At 40.1% G+C, this 21,989-nt stretch overlaps 1 long non-coding RNA gene across 1 annotated transcript; it reads left to right on the top strand.

The window, feature by feature from the left end:
• Window positions 1-19,000: 19,000 nt before the first annotated feature.
• LOC136932986 (uncharacterized) lies at window positions 19,001-20,819 on the top strand. The gene is made up of 3 exons (XR_010874789.1): window positions 19,001-19,052; window positions 19,456-19,573; window positions 20,088-20,819. It is a non-coding gene; the product is annotated as an uncharacterized lncRNA (long non-coding RNA).
• Window positions 20,820-21,989: the final 1,170 nt, after the last annotated feature.

The following is a 21,989-nucleotide window of genomic DNA, read 5'->3' as shown; positions in this document are numbered from 1 at the left end:
TACCCCCCCTCCAGCACTCACTACCCCCCCCCAGCAATCAGAACCTCCCCCCAGCACCAAATCCCTTCCTCCAGCACCCAGTACCCCTGGCAGGACCCACACACTCAGGGCATCAGCATCAGTATCTCTTCAACGCATCCAGGACTGTATATCCTTTCTAGAAATGGAAATCATAGAATCTAAAGAAAAAAGACAGTCAGAGAACGATGCAGTCCACCAGCTGAGAGCTGAAATGGGTCTATTGAAAAAGGAGACCAGTGCTGCTGTTGCACAACTAAGAGAAACCGTGAGGAAGCTCACACAGGACAATGAAAGCCTCAGAGAAGAGTTGCGCAAAATGAGTGACACAAACCTCAGCACCAGAGAACAGCAGAACAACCCACCCCTCAACCAGACCACTAACACTGGCTCCCAGACTGAGACCAGCAAACAGGCAGAGACCCAGAACAACAGGACAGACCCCAGACCCCCCCCTCTACCTCCACACACACCCGTTCCCCTGCCCCCCACACAGCCAGCAAAGGAGCAGAGAATTGAGCCCCTCCCTCTGCCCCCACAGCCCTCAAAGGAGCAGAGCACCCCACCATGCCAAGAGCCACCTAAGACTGCTATCCTCATGGACTCCAATGGCAAATTCCTCCATCATAGGAAATTGTTCCCCAGACACAGAGTTGGTATGTTCTGGTGCCCTCACACTGACAGCGCACTGAAGATGCTCTGCCACGCCCACCTAGGTCAGCCTGACAACATTATTATACACACCGGCACCAATGACCTGCGCTACAAGAGAGAGGGCGTCTTAGAGGCCCTAACGGAGGTGGCTAAGAAAGCCTGCAAAGAATTTCCAAAAGCCAAGATCACCATCTCCACCCTTCTACCACGAACAGACTTCCCCCGTGACGTCATCAATGGGATCAACAACAGGATCGCCACAGCCTGCAGCACCCTGACCAATGTAACCATCGCCCACCACCCCACTATAACAACTGAACACTTGTATGACAGAGTGCACCTAGATCGGAGCAACGTCTGGAGGTTGGCGGAAGACCTGAGAGGAGCCACACCCTGCGGAGGAGATGATCCAGCTCTGCCAACACATCGCGCACCCCACCAGCCAGGAGGGAGGAAAGCCCAGCACGACAGATACCCAAACTCCGGGTCTCAGCCTTCTGGACCTCCACGCACTATTTCCCAGCCAACTAGACCCAGACCCGGTGGATCCCAACCATATAAACCTCCACCTAGAGGCACCCAGCCCAGCGGAGAACAGCCACGCTCTGGTGTCAGGCCCTGTTGCAGCACGCCTGGCTCAGCACCCTACACAGGAGCACAACACAACACAGCACAAGCCCTGCCTCCCCCTGAGAGGAAGCAAACCTATGCACAGGTAGTGTCAGGACACCCAGACATTGGAGAAGTGACACAACTACTACACCTTATCTGCAAAATAATTGGTTAATAAAAAATAAAAATCTATTTGCATATATATATAATATACTGACGCACCAACATACTCACCTGTACACTAAAACTCACACACACACACATGTCTTTCCCCCTCAGGGGGTCCGCTAGATTTTAGCCCACATATGGGGCCCACCCTTTCCAATGGTCCTACACCTCTGTAAGAAATCAGGGAATGTAAAGTGCAGTTCCTAATCACAAATACCACTTCAAATTAACATAATTCACAACTTTGGTACACCAGTGTTATGGAAACTTGTGGGGTCATGTTTTTAGCGTACAGCAATTGTGGGGACCACATTTACACACATATACACGTTTCTAGCTTTTGCATCTTAGAGGGGACAGACAGTCAAATGTTTTCTAGCTTTTGTATCTTAGAGGGGACACAGTCAATAAACTATCTGGAGACAACTGTTTTTCGTATTTTGTCCTTGATTGGTAGGTGAAATTGCAGGACTTTGTGATTTACATTTTTATTTCAACTTCTACATCCGGCATCTAGTCTCCCATGCTCTTCTCCCTCAACAATAACCAACCTCCTGAACATCAAGTCAAGATCAGTCACTGTGTAGTTAACCTCAGTAAGAAACTGTCATTAGGTAGACTGGGCAGTACTCACAAAACACTAATTTGTTCACAACATTTATTGAACTATTATTTTTTTTTTTTTACCATTTATGAACTTATTAAACCAGTGTTATGACTGTATTCCTACAAAGTAGGATCCCTCCCTCCCTCCCTCCCCCCCCCCCCCCCCTCCCCCCATGTATTTCTCAAAGATAACAAACACTTCATTGGAACCCTCCCTCCCTCACATTTTCCTTCTTAGGGAACAAATACGGTTTTTGATATAACATTTTACTGCTTTCCAGTCTCTATTTCTTAGGGCTTGAGGTTCAGCAGTGATGCAGCGCTGACAGTCCATTTTTCCTGGAACTTTCTGCATCACTATGAAGTTGTTCAGATGCTTTTCTACGGCAGCCGATTCCTCTGGCATCCAGCTTCGTTTCACAGAAGTTTGTTTACCTAAGTAGACATACAAAGCTTTTATCATTCTTTCAGATGATTCCAATCACTGATCACTTTCCTCTGTTCTAACCATTAAGTCAACACGTGAAATGCCCAACAAGAAACTCGCCATCAATCTCCTTAATTTTGCTAAGCTCACCTCTCTTTTTTCCAGTCTCGTCTGTGCTTTGGTTGTCCCTTGTGGAAGTACATGATAGTGGGTCTTCCCTGCAAGCATCTCCTGACCCTTGTGCTCCTGGAGTACGGGCACCTAGATACAGAAGGTTTTATAATACAGATCAATCATAATCTTTAAGATGCCACCTATTACATCTCCTCTAAACAGTATGATTTCTCTGAACTCGCCTCTTTTTTTTGCTGACTTCCTCTTGAGCTTGCCTTTGTTTTGGTCATCACATTCTTGCATGGAGGTCACCCTGTCCCCATCTTCTGACCTCTGTGTTTCTGGCATACTGGCATGTTCTGTAGGCACCGAAAATATTTAGTTCAACTAACCTTAATTGTCAATAAAACTGTCAAGACTAGGATGTTTATCATGCATACTAAGTAAAATGGTGAGAACTAGTGAAATCTACAGGCATTCAACTGTCCAAATCAACATGCAATGGTCATACATTTTCATATCTAATAAATCAGATCATAACGCATTAAGAAAAACAATCACACACACCTCCAACGTCTTGGTCTGAACACACCTCCATGGATTCATCCGCCATCTGCATCTCTGTGTCAATATCAACAGTCTCTAAAATGGTAATCGACAATAGGCATGAGTTGGAAAGCTAACACTTGTGATGAACTCCCCCGGCACATGGATACCAAAGCACTACAAAAATTTGGTCTAATTTATATAAATACTTAACCTAAACATTTTATGGTAATGGTTAATTCTAGCTCTTTTCACCAGTATGTAATGTTCTGAGTATGACAACTTCTTACTACCATACCTGAATTCTCTGTACTTGATTCAAATTGTTATTACATTATGCTCCTTTAACTTCCCACATTAAAAACATGACATCCACATATCTGAACAGTTAAAATTCAAAATATACTGTTATATTTTCACCATATAATTGTGCACTAAGACTAAAATGTATTTTAGACTTAATACCATTTGGATCAATGTGAATCTCATCCAGACTTTTCCCTTTGTATTCTCCAAGCCGTCCTTGTTCTAGTGCCATGAGAACTTTGCTTATTTTAGCAAGCTGGAGAGTGCCCTCTGGAAGGCGGTAGTGCTTTCTGTGGACGTCAATGTTATGTCCAAGAAAATCTCCCAACTGATCAAGTTCTGTAGTCTTGAGATTCAGAACGGTTTAAAGAGTTGCAATGTGTTTTCTCAGTTTCGTTGAGGTTAGTGCTTTGCGGTTTTTGACATCAACACATTCATGCACAAACTGTCTTATGCAGTCACAACCCCTGATGTAATGGACAGATTTTGGCAACGCAAACAAGAATCCATTTTCTTTCAGCACACCACATTCTTCTCGCTTCTCAATCAACATATCGAGCGATTCCCTCATCAGTGGAGTGAGAAGAACAGGGACTTTCCTTCCTCTCTTTCCTACTATGGTTATCCGGATAAAATGTTTGCAAAGCTTCTGCTCGAGTTCTGTGAGAGCTAAGTTAACATCTTCATGCGCCTCTGATACATCTCTTGTTAAATACGAAGTCAATGGCATTCTGGACACTTCTCCTTCCCTCCGGCGGTTGAAAAGGATTACTTGTGCCAGGGTCACCTTAGTGAGGTCTTTCCAGTTCTGGGGTGAAACCTCTTCTTTCAGGGCATTCAAGTGGTGCTGCTGTTTTGCAGACAAATGAGAATGGAGATTCAGGACATCCTCTGTGAAGGGCAAGAGTTGAGGAGCATTCCATTTGGACTGATTAATTTGAGTTAGAGCTTGGCTTGCTATGTCAAATCTCCAACTCTCTTTGTATAGCTGTGCAAATTCGTCTGCATTTTGAACTGCTTCCTTATCTTTTTTTTTCAAGCCTTCAGATTTTATAAACATGGAAAAAGAATGCAAGTTGTGTCCAACTTTGCAAGCGTAAGATGGACGGTCAAATTTTCCAGTTTCATCACTTAACCCAGCCACGTGTCTTGCAGCTGTAACAGCGTGGTTATAGTTTTCAGGTTTGATAAGCTCTCTCATTGTCTTCACAGGTGTAACTTCTTCTGCTGCTAGCATCAGCCTAGCAAGCTCTCTCAGCTTTTGTCTTATGTACTGGTGCTGGCTGGTTGCCCTTTCATTCTTTGTGAACAGTCTTTTCCCATACTCTAAAATACAGCAGTCTTTTTTAACGGCAAGAGTAATCTTGTCTTGAATCATACAATTTAAGAACTTCCAGTATGCATCGTTAAATCCAGTTGGAGCAGGTTCAGCAAAAGCACACAGTGCTTGGACCCTTGTCTTACCTGGTTTGGAGGTCAGCCTCTCAGGGTTCAATTTGCAGACCTGAAAATGTCGCCACATTGTTCTTTTTTTGAACAATCCAGAGCAGTACACACAATGCAAAAACTCATGTCCTTCCGTTTCTTTCTTTGGCTGCTTGCATGGTACGAGTTTGCCTTTCTTACTCTCCAAGACCTCCCTGTTATTCACACAGTTACCTTTATTTCGGATATAGTCCAATTGCACTTTTCTTTCTTTTTAGTTTTTTGTAAAACTAAGGGCTTTTGCAACATCGATCTCATTGCTGTGCTTACGCTGCAAGTGTCTGGACATTTTTTGAACTACTTGTTTACAATAAAGGCAGTGGTGTTTCTTGTTGTATCTCCTAGAACCATCCTCATTTTTTGAAGCAGGACTGGCAAAGACAGATGGCATTGAAACACTTTACTCCTTATTAGTACATGTTCGCTCTATTTCCTTGTCATCAAGATTGGCCATGCTATGCTTTGAGCTGCTCTGACGTGTAGACTTTGAGCTGCTCTGTCTGGTAGACTTTGATCTGCTCTGACTCGTAGATGTCATTTTGTTATTTATATTTTCCTGGGAAATCGTTAAGCTGCAGTCACTGTCTGTGCTTTCCTCATTAGGATTGGGTGCGTATTCTTCCCCACTATCATCACTTGAGTCTAACAACTCATCTCCTATAGGACTCATTTGAATCTTGAAAGAAAAAAAAGACGGTAAACTTAAAAAGATATGTCAGACTATGTACAACACAAGTACATTTACAAATAATGTGAAACTGGTAAAACTTAGTGTAACAGCTTGAGTGTAAAATGTAGAATAAAGCATTAAAATGCACACCCATGGCTATCCCTAGCGGCTGAGTTTGGTCAAGCAAAAATCCCTAATTTGCATGTTTGCCTCTCTAGTTAATAAACTTGATTTTGAGAAGCACTACCCTTTAAGCGAAAAGAGTAAAAGGTGGCTTACAAGATGGCCTATGCTTGTTCTTGCCCTTAGTGAAGCGAGTCTGAGTGAGGGATCCGTTGTATTGTCATCCATCTGCAACAAGACAGTTGTACATTTTCACTCACATCCTAATAAAATAAATAACTAGAGAAAAGATGGTTTGGGAAATTCAACATATTGGTATTCAAAGCATTAACGGCATACCAGAGTGTCTTTACATCAGTTTCGTCCGATTGGACACTTGAACAATAGTTAAGAGACTCCTCATAGTCAGTGTCTTCCACTATGCTCTCATTTGAATCATAGAGAGCATCATTATAGTCTGGTACTCTGTCAATCATCTGAAAGAAGAGAATTGTCAAGGTATAGTCAGTATGGTCAGATCCTATTAAAACCAATCACAAGGGAAAGGGCAAATTGTGTAACATTATTTTACAGGTATTCAAAATATCAAAGGCATACCAAAATGCTTTTTGTCCTCCTCAGCATTGGCACAACTGGATGTAGACCCAGGTTATTCAAAAAATAATTGGATTCATCCGTTTCATCCGTGTCCGGATAATCAACTAAAGAAAAACCTCTGACAGTACACATCTAAGTAAAATGAAAAACAAAATCAGGTTATCCAACGCCACCACCGGCTGTCCCTCATAACCATAGAGGAGGCAGATACGGCTACTATCCTTAAGGGCCCGCTCACCAATGTCAGTCTGATTGCCACAGAGACAGAACTACATACATATCTACATAACACCATTACCTCTGGGCTAGCATCATCACTGGACGTCGTATGGTTAAGGCACGCCTCAGTCTCTACTCCCACAGCAGGAGCCTGAAAGATAGAAAAGCAAGACTCATTAAGATCTGGTCAATATTGTTTGAATGGATATCTACAAAAGTCACAACTGAAAACTATTTCTGAATTAGCATCACTTAAAGACAGGTGCAAGACCTGGTCTTTTCTAGATGTCTCAATAACACACAGGGGGCTGCAATGGATCACATTCAAAATATTGGTTATAAACGCTCAACATGCGCAACATTATGGCTCTAACAACTGGAGTTTAGATACTGAAAGGTGTTGGCCAAATGGTTTAAAATCACTGACAATGTCATCTACACGGGAGGGCCCCATAAGGACAAGACTAGTTTCCAAGAAGAGTGTGTGTGAAGTTAAAAGGACCCCATGAGGACAAGACTAGACACCAAGATGTGTGTGTCTGATATTTTAAAGGACCCCATGAGGACATCATCACAGGACGTCGTATGGTTCAGGCACGCCTCAGTCTCCACTGCCACATAGGGAGCAAGTGTTTTTGTCACCTGGAATTTTAGATAAAAAAAAACAAGAACTAATACATCAGATCATAGAGCTGAGAGATTATATGGATATCCTCATACACATATATAAAGACCTATATATTTTAATTGATTGTTGACTTCCTTTTACCATCGAGAGAAATACAAATTGGCTGGACTAGACGTGTTCAAACACTATAAATGATCAAAATATGCAACCATATCTTATCTAAATCACTCACTTTTTCACGCCATGGCCATTTTGAATCCCCATAGTTGTAATTTATTTCAGTTCCTGCTTCTATATTTTGTACAGCAAATAGGCACAAATGTGGCATGCCATTTACTATGATTTTTTTCATTATGCAGTTTGGAGATTTGTGGTTGTCATTTACTAATCTTCCAAGAGATCCATCTTCACTGGTTGCAATTATACTAAAAAGGTAAAAGAAAAGTATCCATTAATTGTTTTAATAGCCATTTCAAACTATGTCGCAAATTAACTGACTGCATGACGTGATGGGAGGATGCCATGGTCTAGATTAATCTACTCCCATTAACCTTAAGTATCAATACTCAATCTGTGATTGCTGTTATAATCAAAAACTGATTCACTAAGCAGGTGATTAAAATATTGTTGCTTTTATTTATGCTTTTAACTATTCAATTAACTATTGGTTTTAGATTTAAACTACTTAAATGTCACTGATGTCTACCAAATATTTAACTTGACATGCTTACCACCAGTTACGTTTCTGCCATTCAAATTCAAACAGAAAAGTACACTCTGTGTGAGTAGTTTCTTGACTGGCATTCTTCCAATGATACAAGTTCACCCCTGTACTCCAACACGAAAGCACCTGATTCAATGGGCTGGGTGGTGAACACTCCTCTACCTATAAGGTCACAAATAAATGTACATGGCTGTTTGCATCATGGGTTCAATCATGCGCCAAACAAATAAAATCATAAATATAGTTACAAGGAACAACTTGGATTCCTCCTGAAAGTTGCATACAATTTGAAAATTGACATGGTATAGACACATGTATATTTAAACTTATTTGAAACAATATCCCATTTTTAAATTTAAAAAATCCTACCTTTGTAGCTGTCAATGAATCTTTCCACAAACAATGGCTTGTCCCTCGATGACAAAATATGTGAAGTTGCATCATCAACAGGCCGCATCCTCTTTCTTTTGATCATTGTGTCTGGAGTTTTAAATAATTACACAGGTATCCAACATCATCTTTTGATAACTTATCAAATGGATGTCCGACATCTAACCCCAAATTACCTTTAGATCACTCATGCAAACTTGAAATGATTAAGGCCAGGTACCCCATTTTTTATTTATTAATCACATCAGAATGAGATGCTTCAGGCCTGCCTGTCATTTTTCACACAGCATGAAGGGGAACATCCATGTCCAAATACATCCCCCTCACACCACTATCTTATCTATTATGCATATTTTTATCTATCTCTCCAATCAGTCTATCAATCTCCCCAATCAATCCATCTATCTCCCAATCAACCGATCCCCCCACCCCCAATTTACCTATCGATCCCCTCAAACTATCATCCTATCTACCTACATCACCCCCGATCCCCCTCGCCCTCCATCTCGGTCTACCTATCTTGGCTTAGTTGGTTGGTGCTAAATATCTAACGCTACCCCGCTTATTTTTTACTACCCTCAGTGATGCAGTTCAACTCAAAAGCACTACTCAACATTACGTGTACACGTCCTTTCGACTAAAATCGCATGAATGATTGTAATAATTAATGTGTTCTCTATCACTTCAGTTAGCATAAAAAGTTAGCTAAATTGCTAGCTTTAACTTAACAGGCAGGTGTATGGATGGTTATAAAGCCTAGCAAGCCAACTAATAATTACCACCTTCATTAATGCAATTTCACTTTACTTGATGTGTTGTACTGCTGTGAGTAAAACTGATTTAGCAAAATTTGAAACAATTCGTTGGCTTTAGAGCTAGCGTTAGCTGTCATGATATAGCTAGCTAGCTAATAATTACTAGCCTACCTTCCTGAATGCAATTTCACTCTAAAGCACCACGACATATCATACATACACATCTTAGTAAGATGATCTTACTACTCACCTCCGTTTTAGTTTTGCTGTGAAGTGGTTCCACGGACAAATAAGTAGCGTTAGCTCTCTCAAATGCAATTAGGTCTTCAGAACACGTGTATCGTCAAACGTTGATAAGATAAGAGATAAGATAAGAGTCGACTGACACGCACACGCGACAAGCTACAAGATTGGTTAAGGGCGGGACTTCTGTGATTCTATTGGCTAAGCGCGCGGTAAGAGCGGGACTCTGTAACACATCCGGAAGTGTGTGTGTGTGTGCGCTGCATTACCGCGAAGATCCTTCAGGGGCAATATAGAGCAAAAAAATAACACACACATACACACCCTTAAGTCATATTTGCTACATTTCAGGACATTCAAAGAAAAATCGACAGGCATATCAGGGGAGCCTCCTGAGCTAGTTTAAATGATAATCGGTGTGGGGCCCACCATTTTGGGCCCCACAAGGTTTTTGGGCCCCGTCCTGTTGGTGGGCTCCCTGTCTTTGGATCCCTTAAAGTAACAAACACGAGGCCACACACACACACACCTACTTAAGTGATTTTCTGAGACGTATGACTGGGAACCTGCTGTTTGGGGACATCCCTTTCTACATGGTTTAGACACAAAATAAGCATTGAGCTGCAATCCATGGCATGCCATTAAGAAGATTATCACTTCAAATTTGATCTGAAACACTTTTTTGACCACCTGACATTTTACCCTTACTTTGAGGACCAGTATTTTTTAGGTGACTTTTAGGGACATACTCACACACAAAGACAGATTTAAGTCACAAATGAAGACCTCACAGTAATTTGAGGGACACTGCAAACCAATTTCCCGAACAAGTCTATTTAGGAACAGTATAAAGTACAAAGTCTCAAAGAATTTAACTTCCACTGTTTTGGCTACATAATGAAACTCTAGTTAACCATAGAGCAAAGCTACATTTTGAAACAACCACTACCTAAAAAGAAACTATCAACATTTCCATAAATGGTTGAATAGGTGTCTTGACTGAATTAAACTCCTGGTCCAAAACTATATTCAGTACAAAGTAATAAGGCTCAGGTAATTCGTGTCACAAAGTCTTTTTACTGAAACAATTTATTACATTAATCATAAAATATGGTAGATTAATTTATACATAGCCTACGTACACAGTATGGCCAAAAGTTATGTGGACACTTGTTCAGTAAATGGACACATGCTTGTTCATATAATTTCTAATCTGCAGTATGTCTTTCAAAACCCTGAGTATTTCAAGTAATTTCAGTCATTAAAAAAAAAACACAAAAACATTATAGCTTAACCAAATTCCTACCAACAAAGATTTTCTTTCCCTACAGTTAGCTAGATCTACATTAAATGGCTGTTATGGCAATAAAAGGACACCAAAAAACACTGAATTATTAATATTCGGTTGTTCTGCTCTATTGATTTTCATTAACAAAATGTCATCAAAATCACTACAAACCTTCATGACAATACCATCTGTCATTTATTTACTTACTGTAACTTTTTCCAAATATATAGTAAATTTTTCCTACCCTGCCCTGTTCCACCTTGCCTACTTTTCACTATTTAATCATGCTCTGCTCTATTCAGCTTCTCCTTGTAAAATGTTTATTAACCAGTTAACAAAATGCGATTATAAATGTTAACAAATTCCCTGCCAGTCTTAAGATCAATGGCAAAAAGTATACTTTTTAGTAGTGACTATTAACACTGACAAAGACATATTAGGAACTTGTCTTTCGTTTCAGTGATGTATTTCTTTATGACAGTCAAGTTAGGTCTACATTAAATTGCTGTTATGACAATGAAAGGACACCAAAAAATAACGTGTTGCTCCACAGCCTTAACTTCATCTTTTTCCCACTTGGACTTCCTCAGCTTTGCAGGTCCTTTAAAATTAAATATTAAGTGAAAATACATATTTACAAGGGTTTATTTGTGTTGCTGTATCTTAAGAAAGTTATATGCCAATGTAGAACTTTCAGATCCCACCTAAACCTTGGTTTTGCATTCAGCCCTATGACAATTATACTAAAACTTCACTTCCCTTCCACCAGACAGTTCTTTTAAAAACTTAATTCATCAGGTCTCACACTACTTCATACAATTATCCAAGTATGAATTAGAATGTGTGGCTATCAAACAATGTCATCAATGCAACACTGGAAGTGATATAAACGCCACCCAACAGTTAAGACAATTCATTGTTATTACCTTCATTGGCTTTTGTAGGGACTGTGCCAACTCCAATAACCACTGAGACAGGCTGGATGGTCCTCACAGACTCAGGTTGCAAAATGGCATCAGCAGGATCCTCTTCATCACTTGATGGGTTCTCATCGTCAGAAAGATCAATCTTTTCTAATTGGGCAAAATAAATCATAATAATGTAATATTTAAGTCACAAATAATAACAATAACTTATTGTACGATTTGGTATTATTGTAATGTGAGGTTTGCTTCAACATAGTCCGCAGACAACATAAGATGTTCATACCTTCTGGGTTAATCTCAATGTCGTCCAGGTTTTTTCCTTTGAATTCTGAGAGTGTTCCCTTTTCCATAGCCATTAATATTTTGCTCATTTTTGCAAGCTGTAGCGTTCCTTCGGGAAGCCGATAAAACTCTCTGTGAATTCTTACATCATGTCCAAGGTAGTCAGCCAACTGGTCAGTCTCATTTTCTTCAAGGTTCAAAACCTTGGACATTGTGGCAATGTGTTTTCGTAGTTTTGTTGATGTCAAAGCCTGAGCATTTTTGACCCCACAGTCATTGGCATATTTTTGTAAACATTCCCCACCTCTGTATGGTGTCAAGGCCCCATGTCTGGCAAAAACATACATATTATCATTTGGGACTTCACAAACGTCACGCATTTTAACTAGGAGGTCCATTGCTGCAACCATTGAAGGTTTTAAAAGGACAGGGACCTTCCTCCCACGTTTTCCTCTGATTTCGACACGAGTGAAGTGCTGACACATCTTCCTCTCGTACTCAGTGAGACATATTGCAATATCTTTGATGCAGCTCTGAGTTTCTTTCTGTAAAGGCAGCCATTGGCATTTTTGATACCTCTCCTTCTCTTCGTCGATTAAAAATGATAACCTGTGCCAGGGTAACCTTTGCCAGATTGGCGTAGCTGTCTTTAGATGGACATATCCTAAGTAAACTATAAAACTCAGTTTGTTTCTTCTCCAGGTGTTCATGTAACAACCTCACATCCTCGGTGAACGGTAGGACCTGTGGGTTATTCCATTTGGCTTCTTTGAGAGTAGTTAAGGCACCTGCTGAAACAAACTCATTCCATCTGGCTTGATGTATTAGCCTGAAATCACGAGCAGAACCTGCTAGATCTTGGTCTCCTACCATCATTGCGTTGCTCTCTACAATGCTGCAGATCTTCTGTAAAGAGTGGCCAAGTTTAAGCGCAAGGGAAGGAATGCGGTATGTATTGTCTTCCGGCTTATATCCTGCTACAACTTTCACAGCGGCAACGACATGCTGAAAGTTTGAGGGTAAGACAGTCTTCAATTGTTTGCATTGGAGAGATAGCTCTGGCTTCTTTAAGACTGCCTACCTCTCTCATCTTTTGTCTGATATAATCGTGCTTGCCCACATCAGTTCCCATCCTGTTAAACAGGTGTTGTCCAAGTTGCATAATGCATTTGTCCTTCTGAACAGTGCGGGAAACTTCATCATAAACCATGTTGGAAAGAACATTCTTTAAACCCTCACTAATGTCAAGGCCAACAGGAGTGGTGAGAGCACACAAGGATCGTACACGTTTTCTTCCACCTTTGGGTTCACCATCTTTTTTCTTCAGTGGGCAGATTCTGACATGTCTCCACAAGGACTTTTTAGAATAGAGACCTTGACAATGAATGCAATGAATGAAGTCAACAGCTTCAGTGCTCTGCTTTGGCCGGTAACAGGGAATCATATGGCCACCTCCTTGTCTGACAACATCTGCATTATGAGCAAAGTTGCCCCTTTTCCTGAGGTGGTTCAATCCATTTCTACTCTCTTTAGAGTTTTTTGGAAACATTATTGCTTTTACCACCTCCACCTCATTACAGTGCACAGTTTCCAGGTGCCTAGCCATTTTTGAGTATGGCTTACAGCAGAACAGACAATACTGCTTCTTATCATACGCTCTACTGCGTACAGTACTGCTGCGTGATGTTGGACATACTATAATAGTACTCTGTTGGTTTCCTGTTATGACTTCTGATGTACCAGCTGTGTCTTCTGTGAGAAGCTTCCTGTTTTTTTTAACTTGCGGTTCTCCAATACTATTTTCATCAGAGTCAGAGGAGCTGTCGTTGAAATCAGGAATGTAATCATCATCAGAGTAATGTGTGTGTTCCGAGTCTGACATTTCTGAGGCACTTGAGATCTGAAAAACAACAATCCCTGATAAATTAAATGCACACATAGAAGAGTAAAAAAATAAAGATGTTCGAATCTAATGTATCAAAACCCAATTACATCCAATTAGAAAAACTTGACTTAATTGTCACATAACAATACCAACAAGAAATTGATTTATTAGTCTTTAACGCTGAAACAGAAAGCCACTGATGCTAATAAAATGTTCAAAATCAAAAGGCCTTTTTTAAATTCACAATCATTTTAAGATTTTAAAGGCCCATAGTTACTCCAATTACAAATATGGTCAACACTGATAAACACCTGTTTTCCTTTGGAAGACTCTTTTCCCCTGCAATGTCGTCTTTTTCTGCATGACAATTCAACTGCCTGGGGTGGAAGACTCTTTATCTGAAGTTTAAGAATAAAAAAAAAGGTCAACAAAATATTTATGCCAATACTTTCATTAACAACTAGTATGCAATGCTTTAAGGCTTGCACTTTGGGATGCAAAGAAATAATGCAACCATAAAATAAAAAACTGATAATAGCTAAATATTTATCTGATGAAAAGGGTACCTGGCTTTCAGATGGTGATGTGATATCGGCTAATGAATCAGAGTTGTAGCTGTCCGACAAAAAATCGGAAGTTGATTCGTCTTCCATGATTGAGGAATCATTTGTTGAAAAGGAATGCTTTGAACATAATAAGGAAAGTCAGTTATAATCCACTTTTATATTAAGAAAGTTACTTTAAATGTAGTGAAATTTAGCATTGTGTACCTGTCTGTCACTCGGTAAGCAAACCTTCTCAAAGTTTTCAGAAAAATTTGACAGTTGGTACTAGTAACTTTTTTTTTTACATACCTCCAACTGTGCCAGCTGTTTATCTAGCAAGGCTCGCTGTGACAAAAGATAAATTTGTTGTTTCTCAAGTGCATTTCTTTTATAATCTGTGCTGCTCGGCTTTGTCGATGTAGCCTGAAATGCCTGTGAATAAACAAAAAAATATGTATTATTAACTACAAATGTATGGACAAATTATGAATATTAGGTACCGTCTTAAAACAAAACATATTACTGTCTCACTTATGAAAGTTAAAGGATAATTGTTCATGTTTTTAGACAACAATTGTAATCAAATTGCCCAACCCTTTACATTTGCAATGACATAAGCAATGGTAGATGACAAAAAACAGCTTGGTGTGTAAAATGTTTGTAATACATGTATGATCAAGTTTAGCGTCCTACTAAGCATCCACAAAAACCTCAGTGAAAATAAAACATTCAGAACTATTTGAAAATCTAGTTCAAAAACAGCTCATTTAGCCATTTAGACCATTTTCTCAGGAAGAAAAAGGCATGGCAGATCACGTTTTGATCGGCATCTTGACAGCTCTGCCTACGTCAAACTTTCTCTCATGACCACAGTCACGCGTAGAGATGGCACAAGAAATCAGCGTAGTCCACCCTATTCGCACGATACTTCATTTAAATTGGTCACTGACTGGCGAGTTGCTATCCATATTACTCCCGAGTAGAACAGCACAGTTTGCGTAACGTTACACGTGCAACGTTAGCTGAGATGCCCCTATTTGTTGTCAAAGCTAATGCTAACTAAGCTAGGGTATATCCGCTAACTAACAAGGGAGAAATTGGGGACCTGACATGCCTTACACTTTGTGTCCCTAACTCTGACAGGAGACGAATCGGGGACTTGCACTTTGACAAAAGACAAATTGGGTACTCGATGTACGAGTAATTTCATATTCCAAACACTAACAAGAAGCAAATTGGGGACTTGCATACTTTTACAACTGACAAATTGGGGACTTGATGTTCATGACACTTCCAGTAACCTTTCCATTTTAATAAGAGACAAGCTGGGGACTCGACACAGCTTGCATTACATCTTTGATCGACCTTTCCATATTACTATGCACAAGAACCTCGTTTTTAGCAATACTCGTGTACGGCGGACCCCTACTCTATCAATGACACATGTCAAATACCTCCAAGTAATGTTCCTCTCCTCGAAAACTGGCTTTGGGCGACCGACCAAAACTGCAAATACGCATACGAACTTTCTCCTGAAGAACAGCACAGTTAGCGTAACGTTACACGTGCAACGTTAGCTATTTGTTGTCAAAGTTAATGCTAACCAGTGTTGGGTAAGTTACTTCTGTCGAACGATCGTGTGGGGACTCGAGGGCGCTGACCAGGGTGCTGATCCCCCGCAATTATATATATATATATATATAAATATATATTGTTACGCCTCGCTACGCCACCCAACTCACGCCCGGGGTCTCACAAATTTGCATAGGCTACGTGTGCGGAGAACACACGCTTGGCTACGAGTTAGTCAGAGGCTCCCTCTTGGGAAGGAATCTCCGCACCCAACCAAACCACGATGTCACAGACATTCACCGGGCCTCCAAACACAACCTCAAGAGATCTTTTATAGCAGCAAATGTTTATAGGCCCTTTTTTGGGCAACACATCATAGTTTATCGATCCCTTATTCCTTGGTTACGTTTCCCTCCCGGTTAAACGCCCTTCCCACCCAATTACAAAAAACGTTCAAGGGCTCTCGCCCGCCCTTATTCCCCCCCGTTAGTTTATCTGTGAGATGCAACACCGCACCTATCGAGAGAGTATATGTGTCTGAACAGACGAACACTTCAAGACCCTGTTTCGCGTATACACCAGCAGGGCAGTATCCGTGCCTAGATGACTGGTCGCGATTCCCGGGGAACTCACCTGAGTCTAGGCGTGGGGCGCAAAGTGGATCTCTTGGTCTCGAGCGAGGGGCGCACAAATGGGCGGTAGGGCAACGACTGTCTTTTCAAATTTTTATTGGCAGATTATTGGAATAGAAACAAAAGTGTAAAAATAAAATAAAAAAGGAAGCTAACCTCCTTTACTAAGGCCGACAAAGAAAATAAGAAAACGCGGACCCTGGGTCACTAATAAAACAGCAAGTAACAGATGGTCCTTACAACTGACAAAAAGAAGCTCTTTGCTAAATCAGGCACAGGTGGACACTCAACAAAAAACAGGCTCAGAAAAAACCTCGACTGCTCGACTCACGACTCAAGTACAGAGAGCTAGTATTTTCACCCCCAACTTTCATTCTTATATCTTTCAATACGGGATGGCCCTGTCTAGACTTAGGGTCATACATGACGCAGGTATCTGTCTATTACACACGTTTCCTGTATTCTCCAAAAGGTCAAATGGGTTTTTATCTATGCAAGCATTTCCTAACCACATCCTCTGCATCTGTCATACTGAAACATTCTGCCTTAAACTTCTACATATTAGCAATTCCACATATCCATTTTAAGATGCACATCTACAATGTATTTAAAATTCAAAAAAGGTAAAAAAAAGGTTCCAAAACATTTGCAAGCTATTTCTTAACATTCTTTAAAACATTATGCAAGCACTTTCTTAAAAAACATTTGCCAATGCACATTCTTTCTAATAAAACACATGCGTATACTATAGATCAAAACTTCTCTTGAAAACACCAAACTTGGTATATGTATGCACGGAAAAATGCAAAACCTTTATATATGTATGCAAGCATCTACAACTTTTTAATGCACAACTTGGATATACGTATGCACAAAGTCAAACACATTTGCCAAATGCACACTTCATTAATAAGCATTATTCTTTTTTTTCTCAAATGTTTCTCCAAAGTCCATCAAAACGAAGGCTCCTTTAGGGGCGTTCGACACTTCAAAAAAGCAATTAATTACTGATTACTTAATCAATATTGTATTTAAAATACTTTAGTAATTACTCTGTCTGAAAAGTAATTAAAAAAAAGAAGTAATTTAATCAAGTTTTGCCTGCTTAAAAGGTGTTGCTGAGGTGTTATCTGTCGATGCCAAAGTAAATTCCTTGTCTGTGCAAACTTTCATGGCGATTAAAACCCTTTCTGATTCTGATGAACATGGATCACTCAAAATGTTTGTGGATGCTGCCTTGTGAGGTGCTTCAGTAGGTTACTTGTGCTAGCCGCAGCCGCATATCGTTTTTTCTCCCCAGGACATAGCTTGCACTTTACATTAATGTTCTTGTCAACCTGTGACAAAAAGTTAAAGTACTTGGAATATTTCCATTTGGTAAAACAGCTACAGCTACTTGCTTCAGCCGAGTCCGAAATCTAAAAATAAAAGTAAAAGTAAACTAAAAGTAACTGTAATTAAATTACCTAAAAATGAACAGTAATCCCTTAATACAGTAATACTTTACTTTTTCAGTGGAAAAACTTACCTTACTTAGTAACGCGTTACACCCAACACTGATGCTAACTAAGCTAGTGCATATCCGCCAACTAACAAGGGAGAAATTGGGGACCTGACATGCCTTTCACTTTGTGTCCCGAACTCTGACAGGAGACAAATCGGGGACTTGCACTTTGACAAAAGACAAATTTGGGACTTGATGTACGAGTAACTTCATATTCCAAACACTAACAAGAAACAAATTGGGGACTTGCATACTTTTACAACAGACAAATTGGGGACTTGATGTTCATGACACATTTTAATAAGAGACAAGCTGGGGACTCGACACAGCTTGCATTACATCTTTGATCAACCTTTCCATATTACTATGCACAAGAACCTTGTTTTTAGCAATACTCGTGTGCGGCGGACCCCTACTCTATCAATGACACATGTCAAATACCTCCAAGTAATGTTCACAATGGTGTAGAGCTTAGTTTTTGTTCTATGGCTGAAGAACCTTCTCCTGAAGCACTGCCTTGTGGTCTATCATGAACGTTTGTCGTCTTCTCAGAGGTGGAGGTATGTGTTTGACCAAGTGACTGGAGCTGGAAAGAACAGATCATTTTAGAAACGGGTCATACAGACAAGACATGCGTTACAAACAGGATGAGGAGGTGGCAATGGAACATCATGCTGATCGAGGGCTTACTTTATTGAACATGTGTTTTCATGCCATTGTCAGTTTACCAAAGGTGCACAAAGCAGTTTGGCAGATTACATGTGATGTCAATCTTAAGCCTTTGAGGAGTACGTTCTAAATTTCTCGACTGTCCCCCCAGAGTTCTTTTTGCGCGTGAGTCTCAACGTTCCAGAAATTGATTATGACGCATTAAAATCGAATTTCTATACGATTTCACCATTTCTCGATTCGCATTTGAAAGTGACCTAGTTTGCACCCCGTATTAGTGACGACTACATTGGTTATTTTGTTTATCCGACCTTCTCGTTGTATTTCTTCCGCTTCAGGGGATTGGCGAGACCTTCAAAGTTTTGGCTATGATTCTGATGCCAGAAGTACTTGTATAATTGTAATTATACCACCCATATATTTTGCACGATACTGAGATGAAAGCAACTGTTGTATTTCACAAGGTGATTACTACACTACTAGCTAGCTCGTAGTGTAGTAAAGTGTCAATCAACAAGTTAGCTGTTGATAATTTCCTAGGCTATGTTACGTTGTTTGTGTGGTCGGATTATAACGAATACAACATAATTCAGATACACCCAGTCAGTCTAACTTGATTGCTATACATTGTTGTGTTCTCTCTTCCATCTCGTAAACCTACGGAGTTGGCAACCAGACCGTGTTCTCAAAATAAGTTACTGGAAACCAGCAAAACTAAAATTAAACGATGCATTACAATCATAGCACATTAGTCTGACTGGATGCACCTGCATTATTTTGTACTCATTATAATCCGACCACACAAACAACGTAACATAGCCTAGTAAATTAGCAACAACTGCTGATTGTCAACCATGTGAGCCATAGGCGAGACTGGAGAATGACTCCCAGACCCCTTGACGAAAGGCGATCAAGCAAGCTCATGCAACTTGGATACCTTCAAACCTTTTTGGTTGGCTTCTACTTTCCTGGGAAAACCTTTCTGGTGAGTAGATTATTTATAACCACAAATTACATACACATACCTGTGGCATGATATTGAGATGAAAGCATGACTTGTTGTTTTCCACGATCTGATGTTTTTGCTAGCTAGCTCGTAACTTGCTATGTTTAGTCTAATTAGAGCAAACACAATAATGCAGACATCCATTCTAAATTGATGGCTAGGTTTTGTGATCTCTTGCTACCATCTACTGCCATTCATTTCCGTGTTGATGGAACATTTATAATTCCTCATTTATTGTCAGGCCACAGTTCAAGTATTGCAAAAATGAGGCAAGTGTAATTTGTTTGGAAAATCTAGGCTAGAGCTACTTGATGGAAGACATAGAATAAACCAGACTTTATGCTTATTCAAAATAACAACTTATTGAAATGACAAGACAGTAATGTATGACTGTAATGTTTCATAGGGTTATGAACACACCTCGTCATACCACTTGACTGCCTGCTGTTGACCGTTTTCTATATATTGAACATCTCCCTTTCTAATTTTACAGGTGAATGTGAATGTTGGCCCACACAGGCCCTGTTCCAAGAGACAGAAAATGTTGAAAGAGGGTTGCACTGCTGTACAAATAGTCCATGTATAGTACTACATTGCCATCTCTCAGGTGGGCAGAGCAAGTAAAGTACAAGGCACAAAGCAACCCATCCCTGCTGAACATCAACTAAACCGTTGAGCACCTAATTCCTTGGTGTACCAGCAGTGGCTAAAAGCCCATCTCCCATCCCACATCTTCACCACATTGCATAGAGGGACTATAGAGAGCATCCCGAGGAGCTGCATCATGGCCTGGTTTGGGAACTGCACCGCTTCGAACCGCAATTCTGCAGAGGATAGTCAGGACAGCCAAGAAGATAGTCGGGGTCTCTCTTCCCTCCCTCACAAACATACCTAACGGTGCATCCGCAAAGCCACACGCATTGTGGACAAACCCATGCACCCCACATGCACCTGTACATCAATATTTTTGCATATGGATGCTACCTCAATAACTGATGTTCACATATGGTATTAGTATATTATGTTTACATTCACATATTGTATATTATCTGTATATTTAGGAGGTTCCCTATATTTTAGCTTATCATAGATGTAATCTATGTTCTGTGTACTTATATGTTATGCCAGGTTGTCTTGCGTTGTCTCGTCTTCAGTGCCCAATTTCAGTGCCCAGTCTGACCTTGTGGTGTTCTGTGCACCTGACAATAAAACACTTGAACTTGAAGTATCCCATCCTCTTTGTGTCTTGGGGAATTTGTCACAAATTTCATCTCGTCTTGTTGGACCAATTTTATTTACCTAATTCTACTTAGTTGTTGTAGTTGTTTAGGTTATGTCTAGGTCCTGGAATAATGTTGTTTCGTTTCATTGTGTAATGTAAGTGTATGAATAAATGCCAGTTGACATGTCAAGACAACAGACCCAGATATGCGAAGCCCATCATGATCCTGGATGTCCATAGTGGATCCTGTGTAAAGGTCCTAAATATAGCCAGTACATCACACAACTCAAACATTTACATTTACATTTATTCATTTAGCAGACGCTTTTATCCAAAGCGACTTCCAAGAGAGAGCTTTACAAAGTGCATAGGTCACTGATCATAACAACAAGATAGCCAAAAAACATGCTGTACATGTTTGAGTTGTGATATGTTTTATGGCTCAATGTTTGTGCTAATGATATTCATTGATATGTGACGTGATTGTGCCCTTTCCTGGACATGTACCTGAAACGAATTCATGGATGCTGTGGTAAAAATTAACCTTTTCAAAATCCAGTTAAATTTGCCTGAAAACGCCTAAACAGCATACCCAAAGTAAATTGGAAGCTGTTCTTGAACCATTTGGAGTACATGCATGTAAATGATCTCTTTTGAAAGCTGACACTCTGAAGTTATGTCCCCTGTTGTCAGGACCCCTGTCAGTCCTACTAGTGTTGAGTAATAGAAGCTTGAACACAAGGAAAGTGAAAATTTCTATTTCCGTCTAGATTTTGTTTTGAAAACAGAGGCCTGAAGAGGCCTAGAGGTGGTAGGTATTAGCTGGAAGACTAAATTGGACCACAGGTTGAAGCCTTACCCAATTCAAATCAAAAGTCAAACATAATACCACAATATATTCATATTTGACACATGTTTTTATAAGAGTACATCCATTCATTTTCTAAAAGGGCCTTTTGGAGACTCCAAAATGACCCTTTGTAACCAAGGTCAAATACTCAGGATAAAAGGTATTATTTTTCATAATTGTTATCTCTAATGAAAGGTGGTACTTAGAACTATCATATATAATAGCTAAATCCCTAATTAGTATTACTGAAATACAAAAATTGAAGCATGAACACATTGGAGTGCTTTATCTGATTCCCAGGATTGGCGCACAAAGAAAACTGA

The sequence above is a fragment of the Osmerus mordax genome, chromosome 24 (genome assembly GCF_038355195.1).
Source record: "Osmerus mordax isolate fOsmMor3 chromosome 24, fOsmMor3.pri, whole genome shotgun sequence".
Taxonomy (NCBI): domain Eukaryota; kingdom Metazoa; phylum Chordata; class Actinopteri; order Osmeriformes; family Osmeridae; genus Osmerus; species Osmerus mordax.
The sequence above is the reverse complement of the archived record's forward strand: the minus strand, read 5'-3'. Positions and strand labels throughout refer to the sequence as shown.